This window comes from Aptenodytes patagonicus, chromosome Z (assembly GCF_965638725.1).
Source record: "Aptenodytes patagonicus chromosome Z, bAptPat1.pri.cur, whole genome shotgun sequence".
Lineage (NCBI taxonomy): Eukaryota > Metazoa > Chordata > Aves > Sphenisciformes > Spheniscidae > Aptenodytes > Aptenodytes patagonicus.
In genome coordinates this window covers 48386045-48407490 of record NC_134982.1, presented here as the reverse complement: position 1 = coordinate 48407490, position 21446 = coordinate 48386045, and positions in this window count along the sequence as shown.

Here is a 21446-nt window from a genome sequence, read left to right as displayed (position 1 = left end):
GCCATAACATCACAAGTTCTGTGAAAGAAATCAATGGGAAAATGAAGAGAGTACTGAAAATTGAGACATTTTTGTTACAGTATTTTTCTCTAAGTTACCAAATCATGTAAGTGTTGAGGATCCAGGTAGAACACAGTCACTTCATCTCACCGTTTCTCTGTCTCACACCCCCTGTCTATGTTCCTTAAATGAACTATAAGTTTTTGGTAAAAGTATTCCTTTAAACAGGTGTGCTACAGCCGACCCCTTTGTGGGTTCCTTCGCTACAAAAAAATAGTTCAGTTTTTTGCTTTAATACTGCTGACATCTAATGTAACTGTGCTCCTTGTACCTTTGCATGTACCATTCCCCAGGGAAGCATGCCCTGGCCAGCGCCTGCTTAGAGGCTCCTGTTCCTCCCTCCTGCAGATGTGCAGGACAAGGACCTGTCCAGGTACAAAAGATTTCTAGTGTAGATTAATACCATACAAAGCTTTGATCAAGCAAACTGGGAAAGTCACTACATGCAGCTTGGCACCATTAACAAAATGTGATTATCTTCCAGCTGTATTTAATAATCACTTCCCACTACTGAAACATTACATTACAAATACTCTGGGAGAATATGGTAACCTTAATTATCTCACTACAGTTTGGACAAACAATTTTAATCTCCAGTTGTAAAAGCACACTTACATCTTGTCCTTGTTGTAGGACAGAATTTTTTACTTTTCTTTTAAGATTAACTTAATTTAATTATTTCTCAGAGGAAATAATTCAGTATCACACTAATACAGGTGTTTCAGCACAAAAAAAACCCATAAGGGCAATCAAAAATACAGACACAAAATACAGTGCAAAAGATATAATAAAAGCTGCTTTTGTATAGGTGCCTTCTTTACATGTGACAAGCCACTTATTCAAGCAATCATTTATTTCTGAATTCTTATTACTGCATACATACATTTTCCTATCTTTTCCTATTCCCCACTGAATTATTAGAGAATATTGTATTATCCCCCTACAAGGTCAAAACTCTCTGATCCGTCAGGGACCAAAGTCTCATGGAACTACTTTTACACTCTTGAATCATTACCACCTAAATATTATACTATTTCTCACTATACCCATTTAAATCACAGTTTTTGTTATCTATGGCTAACAGAAAACCTGCAGGTATTGCTTACAGGCTTAAATTTACAATGGAATTTAATGAATTAATTTTTCCAACCTGTGTATACCCACAGTTAGGACTTGCTCTCCTCTCTTCTAGAACTTTTCAACTCTCCCATCCACTCTTTTTGCTTTACTGTAAATGGGCTCACCAAGGTCTTCATCTCCTTCTTGCCCTCCCTGCAGGCTCTGCTGTATTATAGTGCTTACCTTGGGCTCCCATCACTTTGCTCATTCACTTTTGTTTGCTTATTCTTTCACCATTTCCTTGAATTTCATATCCCCACTCTTCCACCTTGTCTTCCTATCAGGTGTAAGTAGTCATTTAACATACAGAAGTTTACCAATCACGGTGTTTGAACATAACAATTTCTATCAGCTTAAGAGCTTTGGACCCTACGTGACTGCCTCAAATTCCTCCCTCTTTCAGTTAAATGGTTCAAAGATATCTTTAAGGAGCACAATGCTCTTGTAAGACCTTATTTTTATATACTTTGAGTAGATATTTTGTGTTCTTCTTCCTACACCAGCTTTAAGAAAGACTTTTTCTGTTGTTCAACCTGTAGAGTTTTTTTTTAACTGTAGTTAAGGTGTAGCTCTCCATTTTCCTAAAACTTAAGGTAATTTATATTAAAGTAAAAAAAAGCATAGCTTGATGCCAAAAGCAAAACACACATATATGCAGAAACACATTTTGCCTGACCAATTTATCAGCAGAAAATACAATATTAAATGAGATCTCAATCTTGTAGCTATCTAACTTCTTAGACATTAAAGTTACATGAATACATACATTTTTTGTACATGAAGATTCTCTGTAGTTCTGATGGAAACCTCTGGTGCTGATTTTAAAATAGTGTCTGCAAATACGTTCTCAGTGGCTTGACTAACACAGTTGTCAGCCAGATGGTTTCTGTTACAAAGGTGGATGAATAATTCATTATTATTCATGCAGTCTAACAATTTAGGTTTTTTCTGTTCATGAACTTTTCATGAAATTTTCTGCACTCTTTAGGCAGAACCACTCAAACCTCACTGCAGCATGCACTTCCTCCTCCTCATGTAGTCCTTCAGTGATGAATGCTCAGGCTTGGAGCTGTGCTCATTAACTGTACAGCTTGAGTGGCCCTGTTTCTATTCTGTGATTTATGTAATTAACCAACACCACATAAGGTTTAAATTTCAAAATCAAATAAATAAATAGAAACTTGCTTTTGGCCAACAAACAACTATTCAAGCTTAAAATTTAATTTAATCAACATTCACACCAATAAGTGCTGAAACATTTGTGGAAATTAAATATGAAGAAGTTGGTCCCCTAAGGAAATGGCATAGTCCTGCTTCTTCTTCCAGCTGTAACCTTGGAAATCTGCTTTTCCAAGGGAGTTTTTTTCCTCAAGGAAATACAGAGCCAATGACTTCTGAGAAGACAAAACAGGTTATTTTGTCTTATAGTTTCTTTCAGACTCTCTGCACCATCTATAGAGAAAAGAAGGGTGTTTATTTTCTCCATCCCCTTTTCTACATTTCAGTTTATCACTCCTTTTTTTTTCTATTATGTTATGGCTATCAAATAAAGACTAAAATACTTCACAGCAAAACAGAGGATTTACCATGCTATCCTAAATCAACTAATTTCTATCCTCCATCACTGCTTTTTTTTTTTTTTTTTTTTTTTTTTTTTTAACATAGCAAACCTTGTCCTGCTTTTCTTGGCAAGGATTTTATACCGGCATTTGATGGCAATTTGAGAGGAAGCACAGTGGTGGATCTGTAGAGCTCAATTTAAATCAACATACCAATACCCTTTATATTGACTGAAAATCTGGCTATATGTTTCTAAATCATGAGAGGAGAATATAAGGTCCTTAAGACATAGCTCCAGGACACCATTTTACACCTCCATTCTGCAAAGCAGGATATTTCGTCCTTCAGTATCTTCTCCCTCTTCATGTTTTGCATTGTTATTTTTGTGTAACAGCTAGATTTCAATCCTTGCTGAGTATGAATGGCAGTTTCTTATGTAACCTGTAGCCTCAGATCACCCTGATGCGTATGACATCTCACATCATCTAAGCAGTCAGACTGTAAGTATTGCCCATTATACAAAAATACAAGGATTTGTCCTTTTAAAGGCTAGGCTGATAGGTGTCTTGGATTTCATTTTTGTAAATTAATGAAGACCATTTAGAATTACTTTTCCACACTGATAACACTTTTAATCACCAATCTGGATCATAGTCCGTAAAGTACATTTTAAATTATTTAATAAAAATCATATGCCCCTTCATTGGCTCCCTATCTGGTTGAGATGGCATATAGAATTTTATGAAAAAATTTTAGAGGTTTTATTCAAATAGCAGTATAATCCTGCTTGCTTAAGAAAACTCAGAAGTGCTTTTAAATAATTCTCCATGCATTAGCTTTTGAACTGTAAAATTAACATTATATATATATATTTAGGTAATAAACACACACATGCATTGGCTAATATTCATCATCAATTGCAATAACAGTTTTGAGTGTTCTAATTATAAACTAAACACACTATGAATATTAACAATTAGCAAATTTTGCATAAATTGTAATATCAATACAGAACAAAAAAGAACTACAACAACATCACTAGGTAATCAGGGTGTAAACATCACTTTTCACTAATAAAACTCCATAAATTTTGGGAAAATTATCTTGATTAGTTCAAGCGTAATTTAGGGAAGACTAATCTGAGGTTCAGGAAAAGAATAAAGAGAAGGGAGGAAGACAATACATGAATTAGAATTGAAAAATGCTTTATGAATATTAATTTTGATCTATTCTTTTAAAGAAGCCATTTTTCCTCCGTCAATGCATTTTCTTATGTGGGATATGCAATATTATTTCCAGCTGTCTTATCTCTGAGTTCATCAAACCCAAAATTAAATCAATGATGGAAATTTTTATAATACGCTACCACACAAAGTACTTGATTTTCTCCGTAAAGTTTTCAGACTCAACCACTCCGAGGGCTAAATGACACTCTTTAGGCTAGGTTTTGGGGCTGCAATATATAGTTCTGTTCCCCAGAGCCAATCCCAGAAAGCTGAGTCAGACACTTGGATCTCCAATACAGAACAGGAAAGAGTCACAACCTTCAGCATGGAAATCTAAACACATGAAAGCATGCAAATATATAATATAAATATATAATAGCATGAAAGCTCTAAATTGACATTGTGTCCCACATTATTTCCAGGCAAGCTGCTTCATACTTGTGAGACCTGCTGTACTCTCTTTTTTCCTTTTTTTTTTTTCTCCCCCCCTTTGAGGGTAAATGCCTACAGCTATTATTTCAAAGAATCAAAGAAGGCTCATTATTTTCTTCCAAGCTGCTAATGTCCACTTTTTTTAAATATAGCATAATAAAGTATTCATCTAATAAACTCTTCAGGAGACAAGAAGTGGGGAAGGTTCAAACAAAGAAGCAACAGGGAAGAAAATTCTCACTGTCCTCCCTACAAAATATATTCCAGGAAAAAAAAAATCGAGGGTATTTTGGCAGGAAGAGTTCTTCAAATTGTATTTCTTACTCCAGTAAATATTGGTACACTTCCTACAAAGATTGTCAAATCTAAATTCCAGATGAATTTTGGGAGCAGGAAACCCAGTTCTCCCATTCTTGGATTAATGTCTCAGTACTAGATTACAGAACGGATATAAAGAATTCCTGGAGAATGATGCTTGCTGTCTTTCTGATGAAACAGATTTTGCACATTTCAGGAAAAGGTGTAGCAGTTTCCTACCCCTACACTTCACCTTTATACTAGAGGCTGTAGCAGTCTTTGAGAACTCAGAAACATGCAGAGAAATCACTTTGGTCATAATAAATGCTCTTAAAAATTATTAAATAATAGGTGGACAGCTCATCATCACTCCTTTAAAAAAAAAAAAAAAATCATTAATTTTGCAAGTCCATCTTCAGACATTCACCAAGAACACTTTTCACACTAGATCTTACTGGAGACCTGGAATAAATTTCTTTCTAGATGCTGTTTGGCTTCAGGTAGCACCTGGCTATGAGCTTTCTCAGCTTATAGCATGCATGCAAGCAGAACTCTAAGAAAATAGAAAACCTTTCTGTAATACAAGTAGCACCTAGCAGCAACAGGAGAGAGTTTATGGACATTATAAACTTACACATCTCAAATACATGAATCATCCTGTATTATGTCTAACTCCTTTATTAGATGTAGGTTCACAGATGATACCCTAAAGACAGACTTTGACCTTTATATATTTCCAGCACTTCAAGTACATAAAACAAATAGAGTATCAGATATTCATAATTATGCTTATTCTAGTTGAAGGGTATTTCTTTAAAAAATTTTGTAAAGGTGACAGAAGAGCATTTCCAAAACACATGGTTAGACTAGACTAGACTAGACTAGACTAGACTAGTTCAGTCGCAAGGGACACAAATGATCATGTAGTCAAACTGCCTGACCACTTCGGGGCTGACCAAAAGTTAAAGCATATTATGAAGGGCGTTGTCCAAATGCCTCTTTTTAAGGCACTGACAGACATGGGGCATCCACCAGCTCTCTAGGAAGCCTGTTCCAGTGTTTGACTACCCTCTTGATAAAGAAATGCTTCCTCATGTCAAATCTGAACTTCCCCTGACACAGCTTTGAACCATTCCCATGCATCCTGTCACTGGATCCCAGGGAGAAGAGATCAGCACCTCTTTCTCCACTTCCCCTCCTCAGGAAGCTGTAGAGATCAATGAGGTTGCCCCTCAGCCTCCTTTGCTCCAAACTAGACAAACCCAGAGTCCTCAGCCACTCCTCACAGGACATGCCTTCCAGCCTTTCCACCAGTTTTATTGCCCTCCTCTGGACATATTCAAATACCTTCACATCCTTCTTAAACTGTGGGGCCCAGAACTGCACACAATACCCAAGGTAAGGTCACACCAACGCTGAATACAGCGGGATAATCACCTCTTTTGACCAGCTAGTTATGCTGTGTTTGATGCACCCCAGGGTGCGGTTTGCCCTCTTGGCTTCCAGGGCACACTGCTGGCTCATATTGAGCTTAGCGTCAACCAGCACCCCCAGATCCCTTTCTGCAGGGCTGCCCTCCAGCCACTCCTCTCCTAATTTATACTTGTGTCTGGTGTTCCTCTGTCCCAGGTGCAGAATTTGGCATTAGTTCTTGTTAAATTTCATGCCATTGGTGATTGACCAATGCTCTAATCTATCTAGATCCCTTTGCAAGGCCTCTTGTCCCTCAAGAGGATCAACAGCACCTCACAGTTTAACATTGTCAACAAGTGAAGATACTTGACAATTTCAGATCTTCTGTGTGCTTCCAAATCCAGAAGCTGCTACCTCTTAGTGCAGCAGGTGAATTACCATGGAATTATATAAGCTTTTTTGTTTTGTCTTACTTAAAAATTGTATTTTATAAGCCCTTCTCTGAAAGCCAAAATATTTTCAAACATGAGCTGCTAAGACATCTCAGTACTCAATATATCTTCAGAAAAGAATGGGTATTCCAGAGTCTGTTTCATGTTTTCTTTTATGCTGTGCCTACCCCACTGGTGTCAATGTGGAATAGCCTAAGATCTGCACTAGTACATTACACTTGTAAAAGACATGGTTCAGAATATTCATTACTGACCATTTGCTACATATCCAATTTTTAACATGTGGGAATGTGCAGCAAAGGCAATTATTTCAGAAAACCAGAATGAGAACAAAGAATGGAAACACTCATATCCAAGCAGGCTGACAGAACACATAATGTTCTCCATACCAACTTTATGCATGACCCAGTAATTGGAGCATCCCAAAATTTTTCTTTTGGATCACTGAGAGCTTATACACAGCTTATTACATATGACACATTCACAAACCTCCCAAATGGATGGAATTCTTGTTTTGAACACCTTATTACTTTTCCTCTCTTTCTCCCACAAACACTGAAGAAAACTGCCAACACGGCAGAAATACTGTCAAGGGAGATATTTAAAGTTAGCCTATAGATGTGACAGTACTGATTAGGTTTAGTTTAGAGATAATGAACTAAATTCTTCCATGTTGCAAAAAGATAGGCCAATTAAAGTTCCCTTCTTTTTGAACTGATTCTACAGTTTAATGGGCACATGAAACTTCCATTAACAATAATGGGAGTTCTGTGCACGCACTGGGGGGAAAATAAAGCTCTGTAGAGTTTTTTCCCTTATAAACAGCATGAAGCAAATGGAGAATGATACTAATCTCAAAGAAGTCATGCAAATTGCAGTATCCTGAATGAGAACAAAATCTGGGAGAGCAGTCCTGGGGCACAGGGAGTAAAATTAAGAAGGAGTGAAAAACACACAAAACTAAACAAGACAACTAAGAAGGTCAGCTCAACTAACAGTAATGTGGGAGAGTTGGTCCAGACCACTCTGAGACTGAATATCTATAAAATACATAACGTAAACAGAGACATTAAAAATGTTTAAAGACAAAATTAAAGAAAAAATGGAAATAACATGCTTGACAATGAGCTGAAAATCAGTGATTTATAAAGCACCTGAGGATACACTGAAAGAGCCAGTACATCTGCACAGTGCAGACATTAATAAAAAAAGACACTCGTAGTATTATTTTTAGGTTACAGTAACCAATTTGTTAAGGTGTTACCTTGATTGACTGAGGTATTAATGAGCTTCCACCTTACAGATCTGAAGCTTGTTCATTCAGCTGGATCATACCACATCCAGTTCCAGTAACTAGCAGTACTCTAACTTGTAGATCAAATGGATAAAAACTATTGTTCATGTTCCATATCGTTCTATTTTTGCATTTAATTCTCTATGCTTATGTTGCAGTAAATAACTAACTGGAGAAAAAGTTATTCCCTGTGTGTGTCTTTGAGGGTGAAAGAGCCTCTGGGCTTAAGCACCCTACCATGATGGTATACTTGCAAATAAGGCTCATAGGACATGGATGAATCTAGTAAAAAACATTGAGGTAAAGACTCCAAGGGTCAGGATGAACATAGGTTATCTCAGCTCTTGCTAACACAAGTAAATCAGGAGGATTAATACACTTGCAGAAATAATTTTTGAGATGCTTATTTTATAATGGGAACTCAACATCTACAGGGATTCTGCAGAGTTTCTCTGATAGTGCCATTGGGAAGTCACGAATTAAAAATCTAATTTAGCTGCATTTTATTTTCATTTTTCTTAAATGAAACCAAAGAAGTCTACAGTCAATCAGTGCATAAAATGTATAATGTACTACATTCACATTTCATTTGCACAGTTTTTCTTGAATTACAGTTATCAGGAAAAAGATCATAACCTGAATGTCAGTTCCTGGAACCCAAATAAAATGCTTAATTGCTACAGTGTGTATTATAACTTTTATAATGTATTTCTATAATGACTTTCCATTTTGATGTATTTTCTCGTGCTTTTTAAATTCAAAAGGGTTATGACTAAAATATCAATACTAAGCAATTTGTCCTTTATATATCTCAGAGGTGGTCTTGTAGGGGCCTTTTCTATTTTCCCCCATAGTTTTGGTTGGTTATGATCCTTTCCAACAGAATTGGTTTGTATTTAGAGTTGGTATTACTGCTTACACAGTATTTCCTTTGCTAAGTGGTTATTTTTACTACAATATTTATCATATCTTCTGAAATATACAGAAAATATGGATTATAAAGACTACTTTCCTACCCTTTGTTCTTTTAAAGATCATTAGTATCGATTTTCTCTAAAACTATGGTTAAAATCCTCTTTAAAACAAAAACAAAACCAAAAAAACCCTTTTTTTTTCTGAAAACCTGACATATACTCTTTCCCATAAATCGCATGCATGCACAAATATATATTCAAAATGTACACCATATACATATTGCATATACACACGTACTTCTGCTGGGTTTTTAGACTATGTATGTTTCTGCCCTTTATGACATGCTCTTTGGAACTTGATGATTCATGTTGTATTATTAACCCCTTTATGAGACACGAAAACCATAGTCAACTGAGCATATTTATTTAAAGTATCCATTCTTAGAGACATACTTTAACATTGCTTTCATACACATCTAAGTTTAGAATACATTGAGATAGAAAGAGGGAGAAAGTAAAAAAACAGAACTCTCCCTTGGCAATATCTCATGCTCTAGATGTGATATTTGATTCTAAAATGCTTCATGCTTCATGCTTCTGCTACAAATTTTGTAATTACCATTAAGAGCTCCAGACCAAGAAACTTTTTCGATCTTTATAGAAAATGGTAAATGCACTCAAAAAGATACTGCAAAGTTACTTAAACTTACTTAACTCTGTTTTCAAAGATTGTGTGTAAGATCGTGGCTGACATTTACAGCCAGCTCAATTCCCATGCAAAAACCCATGATTCTGTATTAGAAAAGTGAACATATACAGAAAAAAGAAAGAAAAAAAAAAAAAAAGGCAACTTTAGAAGTAACATGCAAAACATTACTTTTTGAAAACCAATTTAGAAATTCTATGGACAGTACCTATGAATCAGAAAGCACAGAAAGTAAAACCTAATGTATATTTCTTAAAAGACTATTAAATACCATCTGAAGGATAATGATGAAAGAAACACTGAAAAGAGTATCACAAGAAGACAGATCCAATTCTGTGCAGGTCAACCAAAATGCTCATAGGAAGAAAAAAAAAATAGAAAGAGCAAAGACTGAAGATTTTATCTATAGCAGAAACTCCGGGCAAGAATTTTAAGAAAAAATGTTTTTCAGAAATTGAAGATTGTATCATTAAAGGGGAAAATAAACAAGCTGTATGTGTGTACACATACAGTATGACACCATGTATTACGTCTCTTTTCTTTTAACATCCTTTTCTCCCTTTACTCTTCAAAACCTTTCTGCAACATACATGCTGTTACCTTCTTTCACACAGATGCTCTTAACAAACTGACATAATATTCAACTACTAAGAGTGTCAAAGGAAGACTGAGACAACTTGTTCAAGATTCTAAGTTTAAGGCAAAAAACCTAAAACATATCTTTCTGCCAGAGGTATACTATGGTCCAGATGATGCATGAAAAACATCTGTCAGTGTAGTTGAGAAGTGAGGCTGTGGACAAGGAGAGAGGTTGAGCAATCACAGTAACCCAGCTCTTTCACAGCAAGGGTTCAGATTGCAGTATGCCAGGACTCACCTGGATGATGCACTCCTCACATATTACTGCCCTAGAAAACCTATAATCTCCATTCATGTGTTCCTCTGTAGAAAACATAACCATACATTCCTGCCACACTCAAGCTTTGCTCTAAAGCACATCATGTCCCACATTTCCTTAAGCTCTTAATAATCATATAAACCATAACTTCATTGAACACGTGTGACCACGCTCACGCACTCTCTCTTCAGCCATAGTTTCACCTTTCATAGCAATATTAATCTGAGAATGCAAAATTTTCCAGACCACAGAACTATGAGCCATCAAATCTATATTTATCCTCAGTCTGAGACTTTAATGCACTATAAAACACATCTAAATCCATTAACCAATGTCAGATGATCTACCTTGCTCTGAAGCACACCAGACCTGTGTGGACCACATTTGGGAGACAACTAACAAAGCTAATACTTTCACACTGAGTTTAAAATTTAACAAGTGGACTTTTTTTTTTTCCATCAAACAAAAAAAATTAAGAAATTTATCTTCTACAAATGCAGGATTGAAATCGTAAACCCATTCAACTGAATGACTGAATTCTGGGCAGTTTCAGTGGGACTGCTCCAAACTGGTATCTGCGCAAGGTTACCAAAGGTTCCCCTTGCAGGGAGAAGACTGATTAATTAGCAACTACTGCAGATGAAGATGTCCTGGTTTCATTTGGGATAGAGTTAATTTCCTTCCTAGTAGCTGGTACAGTGCTGTGTTTTGGATTTAGGATGAGAACAAAGTTGATAATGCACCGATGTTTTAGTTGTTGCTAAGTAGTGCTTACACTAGTCAAGGACTTTTCAGCTCCTCATGCCCTGCCAGCAAGAAGCTGGGAGGGGGCACAGCCAGGACAGCTGACCCAAACTGGCCAAAGGGCTATTCCGTACCATATGACGTCATGCTTAGTATATAAACTGGAGGGAGTTGGCCGGGGGGCGGCAACCTCTGCTCGGGAACTGGTTGGGCATCAGTCAGTGGGTGGTGATGCATTGTGCATCACTTGCTTTCTATATTGTATTATTATTATTATTATTATTATTGTTATTGTTATTGTTATTGTTATTATTATTATTTTCCCTTCCTTTTCTGTCCTATTAAACTGTTTTTATCTCAACCCATGAATTTTACTTTTTTTTCCCCGATTCTCTCCCCCATTCCACTGGGGGGTGGGAAGTAAGCGAACGGCTGTGTGGTGTTTAGCTGCCTGCCGGGTAAAACCACGACAGAAGGGCAGAAAGATTTAAGAGAATGAGGAAAATATACTCCGCTGTCTTCCTTATTGTCATTTAGAAATGAAACATTACACAACCCTTCTATAATAGTCTGCTACTGTACTATGCAATGAAGACTTTGGCCTGCTTACTCTGCTCTATTTGAAGGCAGGGGCCTCAGGAGTCATATTAGCCTAACTCTTCCCAAATCTTCAGACAGAGCAGAGTCTGCTTTGCCCCAGAGCTGCCTAATTCCATTAAAAGAATGGGAATCCCAATGATCTTTGCCTCTTGCCTCCACAAAAGAGATGACTTAGCCCTTAGCATCTTGAATTTTATAAAATGGATTGCCTGTTTTACTAGATGAGATTACCTAGCCAAACACACTCAGGAGAGATATTACCAGAGTCTCTAAACACAATGGTGGTACAGGCAGAGAAAGTACAAGGGAGGGAAAAACGTATTTAACCTAAAGAACAACACTGGCTCAAGAAATTTATCTAAACAAGCTGGAAAAGGTAAGCAAAACTAGTTCCACTTCAGGAAACACAGGCAAATAAACCAACGGACTTTAAGTGGCAAATTTATGAATCAGATTATAGGGATCTGTTGCCTACAAAATACAAAATTAACCTCAATGGCCCAGGAACACGCCTTTACAGTTCAATGTCCAATATTTCTGTCCTGATTTTCTTAAAAAGATCTTTTTACTGGTTACTAATTAAAACCTGGCATCTCCATGTGCACAACATTTAAATGAATACCCAGTTAAGTCAGTTAGACTCCTTGTTTGGGGACTATCCACATAAGATAATTATATAACATTACAGTTTTTTAAAAATAAAAATTGTAGTGGGTTTTGAGTTTATGAAGGAATTGTCAGTACTTCAAGGTCATGTCCATAACAGAGGCTCTATATCGTTTCTCAGAAGCAGCAAGTCAGCTGATGTAATAGCATTACTAGTATTTGATTCTCTTCTTGTAATTCATCTGCTGTGAAATCAGTAACTTCTGATTTAGGGTGATAGTAAATAACTGTATTGCACACATTGACCTACTTGCTCTGTCACAAAGCAAGGAAACTGGATTATCTGCAACGGGTACTCTAGGAAACACAGACAGGTAGTTTATGCCCTAAAGGAGCATACTTACATACAGGGTTTAATATTTGTGGGGGTCAAGCTGAATAATCCCACTAAGAGTTTTCTTCTGCTAAGACTTCCTATTGCATGAAGTATCATCCACTCACTTACAACCCTTATAAAGTTATATATATGTATGAAATTTGTAAATCTATAGGTTAATCCTAGATTATAACTTGAGGTTAAAATTGTTCTGGCCATATTAATTTATTTTTATAAAAACATGAACACCTTTTGGGAGTATTATGGAGTGGGAATGGGACTAGGCAACTGCTATATGACTATGCTGACTCAGAACTCATGCCCATAGGTATTGTTTCTAGGAATCAAAGAAGTTTTTTCCCCAAAATAAATGGTCACCTACAATATGGCCTCCTGGGGGGAGAAAAGAAAAGGAGAGAAAAGAAAAAAAAGATAAAGAAAAAAAAAAGTTAAACTGTTTAGGAGGGCAAATCTGAACCTGTGAGGCTTGGTAGAAGTTGTAACTTAGCTCCTGATAAAAGTTTTTTTATTGTGTGGTAGTTGTCAGTCCATCATGCAAGCAAAGCTGGGATACTGAAATGTAGTGTCAATGTACAATTTAAACTCACTCTGAAAGAAAAATTGCAGTTATTATTGACAGAAATTGTTTAGCAAGTACTGCATTACAATAATTACACTAAAACAATATTTGGGCTGATAAAGAAGTTGTTAATGGTTATGAAGCGAACCACGCGGCACAGTATAAAGCTTAGGAACACAAGAACACTGGGCACAAATGCTGTCCTCTGGAAACAGTTATGCTGATGGCCTGAATGAAAGGAAGAGGAAGAAAACTCATAGAAGCAAGTCATATATTGTATATCACAAATATCTGTAGTCTTTACATTTAAATCATTGTCGTGATTCACTCACAGCTAGAGAAGACCAAACATGGTAGTTGTGCAGGAAAAACAAGGTGGTAGCAACCATAGTATTCTACTCACTGAGAAGAAATGAAATTTCATGAAAAACTGATTGAAAAACTTCAGTCTAAAAACATTTCTATCTGGACATACTTAATTCCTACCATTTTTCCTTTTTTCATTCATTAAAAAAGCAGATTTTTACCACATGAAGGGTGCTGTGGAAAAAATGTTGATTTTGACTGAGAGCTGGATGTCTGCTCATGTTTGTTAAAAACCTATTTTCTCTCTCTAAACTGCTATCTTTCAAATCATGGGATAGCTACAGCTTCAACGCTAAGTGTATTTGACTTTTGCAAAATAAATATTAGTTAACAAGGTATTCTGTTTACAGAACTAGAGCTTAAATGAATATCTGCTTCTAGAATTACTCTAAAAATAATGATTGATATAACTTTAATAGTCTTAAGTAATGCCCTAATCCATTCCAAGAGACTCTTCACAGATGAAAGCATTACTTGTCTGGGCAAGAATAAAGAAACAGACTGACACTATTTATCGAACACACTTATAGCATTTATTAATGGGGAGAAAGTAATTACACTGACAAGATAAGAGAGAAATGAAACATTGAGTTAGACTCTTAAAGATATAATGTATGTAACAGAACCTGATAGGTAAATAGTAATTCCAAAGTCATGTCTTAACACTCCATTTATAAATCTATGATAACAAGAATTTATTTTTAAAAACTGAATATCTTATATAGAAAAAATAGGATGAAAGGAAAATGGAAGGTTATCGTCATGTAGCTATTGCACCAATGCTCTTAGTTTCAAAGTTTAAAATGTTCTTTGGCCATAAACCAAAGCTCTCAGAAAACTTTTTAATCTAAAAATAAAACAGCTTCCAAACTTGGTAAAAACAGGACAAAGAAGGAAGGATAAAAAGCTGTCTGTTCCATGGGTCAAACCTAATGTAATTTTGTAGATCTTAATGTTTCATAGAAATATAGAATCATAAAATCATAGAATAGTTTGGGTTGGAAAGGACCTTTAAAGGTCACCTAATCCAACCCACCTGCTGTGGGCAGGGACATCTTCAACTCGATCAGGTTGCTCAGAGCCCCGTCCAACCTGACCTGGAATGTTCCCAGGGATGGGGCATCCACCACCTCTCTGGGCAACCTGTGCCAGTGTTTCACCACCCACAGCATAAAAAATTTCTTCCTTATCTCTAGTCTAAATCTACCCCCCTTTAGTTTAAAGCCATTCCCCCTTGTCCTGTCGCAACAAGCCCTGCTAAAGAGTTTGCCACCATCTTTTTTATAAGCCCCCTTTAAGTATTGAAAGGCTGCAATAAGGCCTCCCCGAAGCCTTCTCTTCTCTAGGCTGAACAACCCCAACTCTCTCAGCCTTTCTTCATAGGAGAGGTGTTCCATCCCCCTGATCATTTTCGTGGCCCTCTTCTGGACCCGCTCCAACAGGTCTGTGTCTTTCTTACGCTGAGGGCTCCAGAGCTGGACGCAGTACTCCAGGTGGGGTCTCACCAGAGCAGAGTAGAGGGGCAGAATCACCTCCCTCCACCTGCTGGCCACGCTTCTTGTGATGCAGCCCAGGATACGATTGGCCATCTGGGCTGCGAGCGCGCACTGCTGGCTCATGTCCAGCTTTTCATCCACCAGTACCCCCAAGTCCTTCTTGGCAGGGCTGCTCTCAATCCCTTCATCCCCCAGCCTTATTGATACCAGGGGTTACCCCGACCCAGATGCAGGACCTTGCACTTGGCCTTGTTGAACCTCATGAGGTTCACACAGGCCCACTTCTGGAGCTTGTCCAGGTCCCTCTGGATGGCATCCCGTCCCTCTGGCGTGTTGACCGCACCACTCAGCTTGGTGTCATCTGCAAACTTGCTGAGGGTGCACTCAATCCCACTGTCTATGTCATTGATGAAGATATTAAACAGTACTGGTCCCAATACGGACCCCTGCGCAACACCACTCATCACCAGCCTCCGTCTGGACATTGAGCCATTGACCACTACCCTCTGGATGCGACCATGTAACCAATTCCTCACCCACTGGACAGTCCACCCATCAAATCCTTACTTCTCCAGTTTAGAGAGAAGGATGTTGTGGGGGACCGTGTCCAAGGCCTTACAGAGGTCCAGATAGATGACATCTGTAGTCCTTCCCATGTCCACTGATGCAGTCACTCCATCATAGAAGGCCACTGGGTTAGTCAGGCAGGACTTGCCTTTGGTGAAGCCATGCTGGCTGTCTGGAAGCGCCTCCCTGTCCTCCATGTGCCTTAGCATAGCTTCCAGGAGGATCTGTTCCATGATCTTGCCAGGCACAGAGGTGAGACTGACTGGCCTTTAGTTCCCTGGGTCTTCCTTTTTTCCCTTTTTAAAAATGGGCGTTATGTTTCCCCTTTGCCAGCCATTGGGAACTTCTCTGGACTGCCACGACTTCTCAAATACAATGGATAGTGGCGTAGCAACTTCATCTGCCAGTTCCTTCAGGACTCGTGGATGGATCTCATTGGGTCCCATGGACTTGTGCACCTTCAGGTGCCTTAGATGGTCTCGAACCTGATGTTCTCCCACAGTGGGCGGCTCTTCATTCTCCCAGTGCCTTTGCCTTCTGTGGCTTGGGCGGTGAGGCTCGGGCACTTGCCGGTGAAGACCGAGGCAAAAAAGTCATTGAGTACCTCTACCTTCTCCGTTTCCCAGGTAACCAGGTCTCCCGTTTCATTCTGGAGAGGGCCCACACTTTCCCTCATCTTCCTTTTAACCCCAATGTACCTACAGAATCTTTTCTTGATGTCCCTGGCCAGATGTAATTCTATCAGGGCTTTAGCTTTCCTAACCTGATCCCTGGCTGCTCGGACAATTTCTCTGTATTCCTCTCAGGCTACCTGTCCTTGCTTCCACCCTCTGCAAAAGCAAGATATTTAATTCTGTGAAATGCATAGTTTTCCTCTTTTTCATGTTGAAGTGGATTCTTAATTTTGAATTTCCAAGACATAGATGCATGTATGTCTGTGTCTATGTATGGATACATACATATTACACAGTGCAGAGCTACATGCAGAAGGATATGAACTAGTTCTAATACTGAAAGCAGTATCATTGTGACATTGTGCCAATCTAGCTCAGCTGATGCACCCCACTTCTCTGCATAAAAACTTAATATTAATAAAATTATATCCAGAATAGTGGGAGTTCTTTTAAAGGTCATGGCTGCATTGGTATAAAATGTGATATAGACAGAAACCCTGTCAGCCATGATCTTTGTTCCTTCTAAAGACCTCTGCAAGCAGAAAACTACCATTAAAGGAGAATTGTTTATCTCATAAACATTTTTTTAATATTACCTTTTTTTCTTCTAGAGAATTTTGTCATTTCCATTTCAAATAGATATTTTAATTCCAATTATTCTTTATACAAGTTTATTTCAATATTACAGAGTTTCAATTATTGTGGTACAGCTTATTTAAGCAATTTGTGTTATATCACTCGCTCAGTCTATCATGTAAATTTTTGTTCATGAGAAAGGAAAGCCAACGAAATCCACACACAACTTGGCTGCTCCAAACTTCTCTCTCTTTCTCACCCCTTCCACACCACAGAATGTGAGAATTCTTCCCAACTTATGTCAAACACTCCACCGTCACTTTTTAAAGACAGGGCTCAAGATCATGGATTATCCAGATAGCGCTGGTACTTAGCTATCTACTTCAGGCGCTCTGCTTCTTAAACATTTGGTTGGCATTTTTTTGTTTCATATTCATACTCCTGTGGACTCTGTCTACTTACACCTTCAGGATAGACATGCTTACTTTGGACTATCATCCTGTTTTCTGCAGAATGCACAAAATGGGAGTAAATTTATTCATCTTAGTTAAAACTTCTATTTATAGTGCAGAAAATTTTAAGTATAATCTACAAACCTAGAAATACAAAGTCACAATCATAACTTTAGAAATGGTCATGTAACGCTGAATCAAGACATGTGGTAACACCTTCAAACAGCATCCACAGGCATTGTCTTTAATCTTGTCATACTGTTTTTCTCCTCCTACTGTATATGCACTGAAGTTATGGCCTTATTATACAGTAACAGATAGACTTGCTTTTAGGCTGGAATCTGTTACACTGGATGTTCTCCATATAGAAGAGACAGTCCATTTATAATGCTCCCAAATTATGGTTAGGATAATAAGAAAGGTGTGAAAGTCCATGCCTAACTGTAGCCTTTTCAACATTTCTATTAATGAATATGTATATCTTTGTCTTACAGAACCGCTTTTGGGTGTTTATCAACTCCAAAGAGAAATCCATCAGAATTATATCTTCACATGGGAGAAAAATGGTTCATTGAAATTGTTATTCTCTGAAGTTTTAGGTGGCAACAGCCTATCACAAAATCCTTTTGGCACTGTCCTTCTTAATTATTTTTTATGTAGGAGAGAATTACATGCTCTTTTGAGGTTACTTGGAGCTTTTAAGGACCCATATTTCCCAGCAGTATACGATGCGTGGTACTTTCCACTAGAACTCATGGTTCAAACTCTGATATAAAGACTTCCTTTTTTGGTTTCGCTATGACAGCATCAGCCAGTACCCTTTGTACTGCAGTCACAACGTAACATGAGAGAAACTTTTCCTGATGAGACAAGGTTGCATTGCAAGTTCTCGTTATTCTCTATGAAAACAGTTCTGCTGATTTTAACAGAGGACTGCCTGATATGGTATGAACATGCACACCAGTTACTTCATAGGTTGTAGTAAAAGAGGGACTTATGGTTTAATATCTTTTCTTCAAAAATGTGAGTGTTAAAGAAATACATGAAAGAACACGTGTAAGTAATACACTTATTTAATCTCTTTTAAGAGTTTTTTTGTTCTAAAGTCTATCTTCAAATGATTACTTTTTACCATTTTTTACCATTTTAAAATATCCTATCAAATGAAAGCAAGACTGCATTTCTGATTACAGATGAAAATGTTCAACTTCTGTCATACTGTTCAGATCTTCTGCCTTTTTAGTCTTTTGCTTCCCACCTACTAATTCACAACTTTCTGCCATGATAAGAAATGTAGAATATATGTTAGGCATAGGAAGCAATCAGTCTGAATTTCTAGCATCATCTAGATATGTTAAGCTACTTTCTGTGAGAAAGCTTGGTCAGAAACCTCACTGATCTTGACAAGAAGGCTATGCCTTAAAGGCTGATATTGCAAGTTTCAACCTCTGGGTTTTTTAATTCAAACTCTAAAGTTTTTAATAACTCATGAAAATAGAATGCACAGGGACTTAATCACAGATTGATCCCAAAGTATTTCATAAGGCCAGGAGTTTCCCTGAGAGTATTCCATGATGTGAATATTCACACGGGAAATAAAGAGTACTTGCCATTAGATAACGAGAAGCAAAGAGAAAGGTTTCAAGATTTTAACGTGTACAAATATTTTCTGCTCCAAGATGAACTCAGAACATCTTTAGAGAAGCTTTAGTTTTCTACCTTTTTTGAAACACCAGTTTAAAGAAGGAAATTATTTTATTCAATTATATAGCAATGCACTTAGAACCATACAAAATATAAAATTAAATTACCTCTGCTTTAAAGTGTTACTTTAACAGTCCTGTTTGTGAATCTAGTTAAAAGCAATAAAATTAAATTAAGTGTATGTTATGTAAATTATTTGAACTGTTTTCAAGACATTCTTTAGTACTCTGTTCAAGTTCTGGAAACAAACACACACACAAACAAACAGACACAACCACCTTTCTACTCAAAACCAGATTGTCTTATCTAGCTAAACCTTCTACCAGAAGATTTAAAGTTATAGCCACATCCATCACATTTTCCAATATAGTGATCTTTCGAGTAAAGCCAGATGGATCATATGAAAGTGAGAGATTCTCAGTCTTGCAGTTTTTAAGGGGTCTTCAACATATTTCAAAATGAAAAGCTCCAGTGAGAACTAATATGACTTCAATGTGGTCTATTAGGGGAAAAGATTAACTGTTCTCTTTACTTTTTGTGTTTTACAAAGTTTATTATATAACATTATTTTCCTGTTGTACTCTATTTGCAATATCTAAAAAGATAAAGCAGCCTAACACTGCCAAACTTATGTTGCATTTTAGTTCCATTCTGAAATAGGTCTTAGTCTGGCGTAAGGCCTAGTATTTAAGACTAAAACATGCCTAGCTTAATTAAGATTTTGGTGGGGTTAATTCCATAGTATCTCCTCAATATTTCTCTACTTCGTTTCTGTGTTAAAGAGGAAACCTAGTCACAACAGGTGATGTGAGAAAGGTATATTGCAATTAACAAAGCCCCAAAGGCTTCTCTCCATCAAAGCAAAGCTCAGAACAGGACAGAGCATAGAAGGAGATGGAAAGTCAACAAATATTTCTACTATGAAGGACAAACTGAAAGAAACTTGAGGGATAAGGAAGAAATTACAGGTACAACTATAACTTACATACAGTAACTAGAGATGATAATTCAGAAAATCAGATTTGGAGATGTGGTTGATTGTTTTAGGTATTTTTGCTCCCTCAGCACTGACAGAAGTTTGTAGGTGGGAATCAAGTAATGATTAATTGGTTTGTATTAATATACGTTCATGTAATAAGATATTTACTTCTTTATTTGGCATTAGAAATCTAAAATAAAATCAGGAAGATTTTAATCAAGAATTAAACAGCTTATTCAGCTGGTGTAAATCAGAGTAATATGAAAATTGTTTTAAAATATGGTTTGTCTGAATTATACTGAAGGTTTTTTTAAATACATCCTTACTCTTTTCGTTTTTATGGTTTCTGAAGTAAAAAATTTTTTCTTGAGTGCATTAATGTCCCGGCTGCAAGAAAGACAAATATATTTTAAAAGGTGGTCCTCAGAGCAAGACAAAGATAAACGTGGATTTACTGTCTTATGTTCTGAGCAGAGGCAAATATTATAGTTGTTTGTTTCTTTTTTTTCTGCCATAATTCCTGAAGAACAGGAAGAAGCTGAATCTTAGGTATACATCTGTCATAACGTTAATATTTTCCTAAAATCATAAGCTATCCTGTAGGGTTGAGAAGACAGCAGACTAACTTGTATTTATGCAGCTGACCACATCCAAGTAGGCATGTTTCATACTGAACTTGGATTCCCCAGAACAAGAACAGGTAGGACTGGATCACCATAGAAATGCTTTAGACCACCTCAAGTTGTATTCACCAGAAGGACCTTGAAGCAGGGGAATAAGTGAAGAATAATAAAATGGGAAAAATCATTATGAAAAACAGAATGTAAATTATATATACCTTGATTTGAAGCATCCTGGGAAGATAATATTCAGTGTTTCTCTGGGAGCCCAGCAGTGTGCTGAGTGCATAGCTAAGGGAGTAAAAAGACTAAAGCATTCTTTCTGTAATTTTTCTAGTATACCAGTGACAAATGAGAAGAATGTTAATTTCTCAGCAGAAAGCAGTATTTCATGAAAGCTGGTAAATGAAGTGCAGGAAGCTTTTTCTGGCCATTTTCAAATACCACAAACTAAGAAATCAGGAAAGTCTGGTAGGTTACTTTGAAGGAAGATTTATCTATTTCAGCTATCATATTTTCCTTACAGAGCTGGGAGGAGATGGAATATGTACAAGAACTGTTTCTTAAAACAAGATCTGGTTAGGGTGTTTGGATCAAATTATTTTCCAATTGTTTAATTTGTGAAATTGCTGTAGTTGTCACACTGATGTTCTGTAATCAACATTTCTTAACATGGCATCAGTCATATCAAATCTGCTATTTCTTCTGTAGAAAGGTTGAACATTTCTTAAGCTT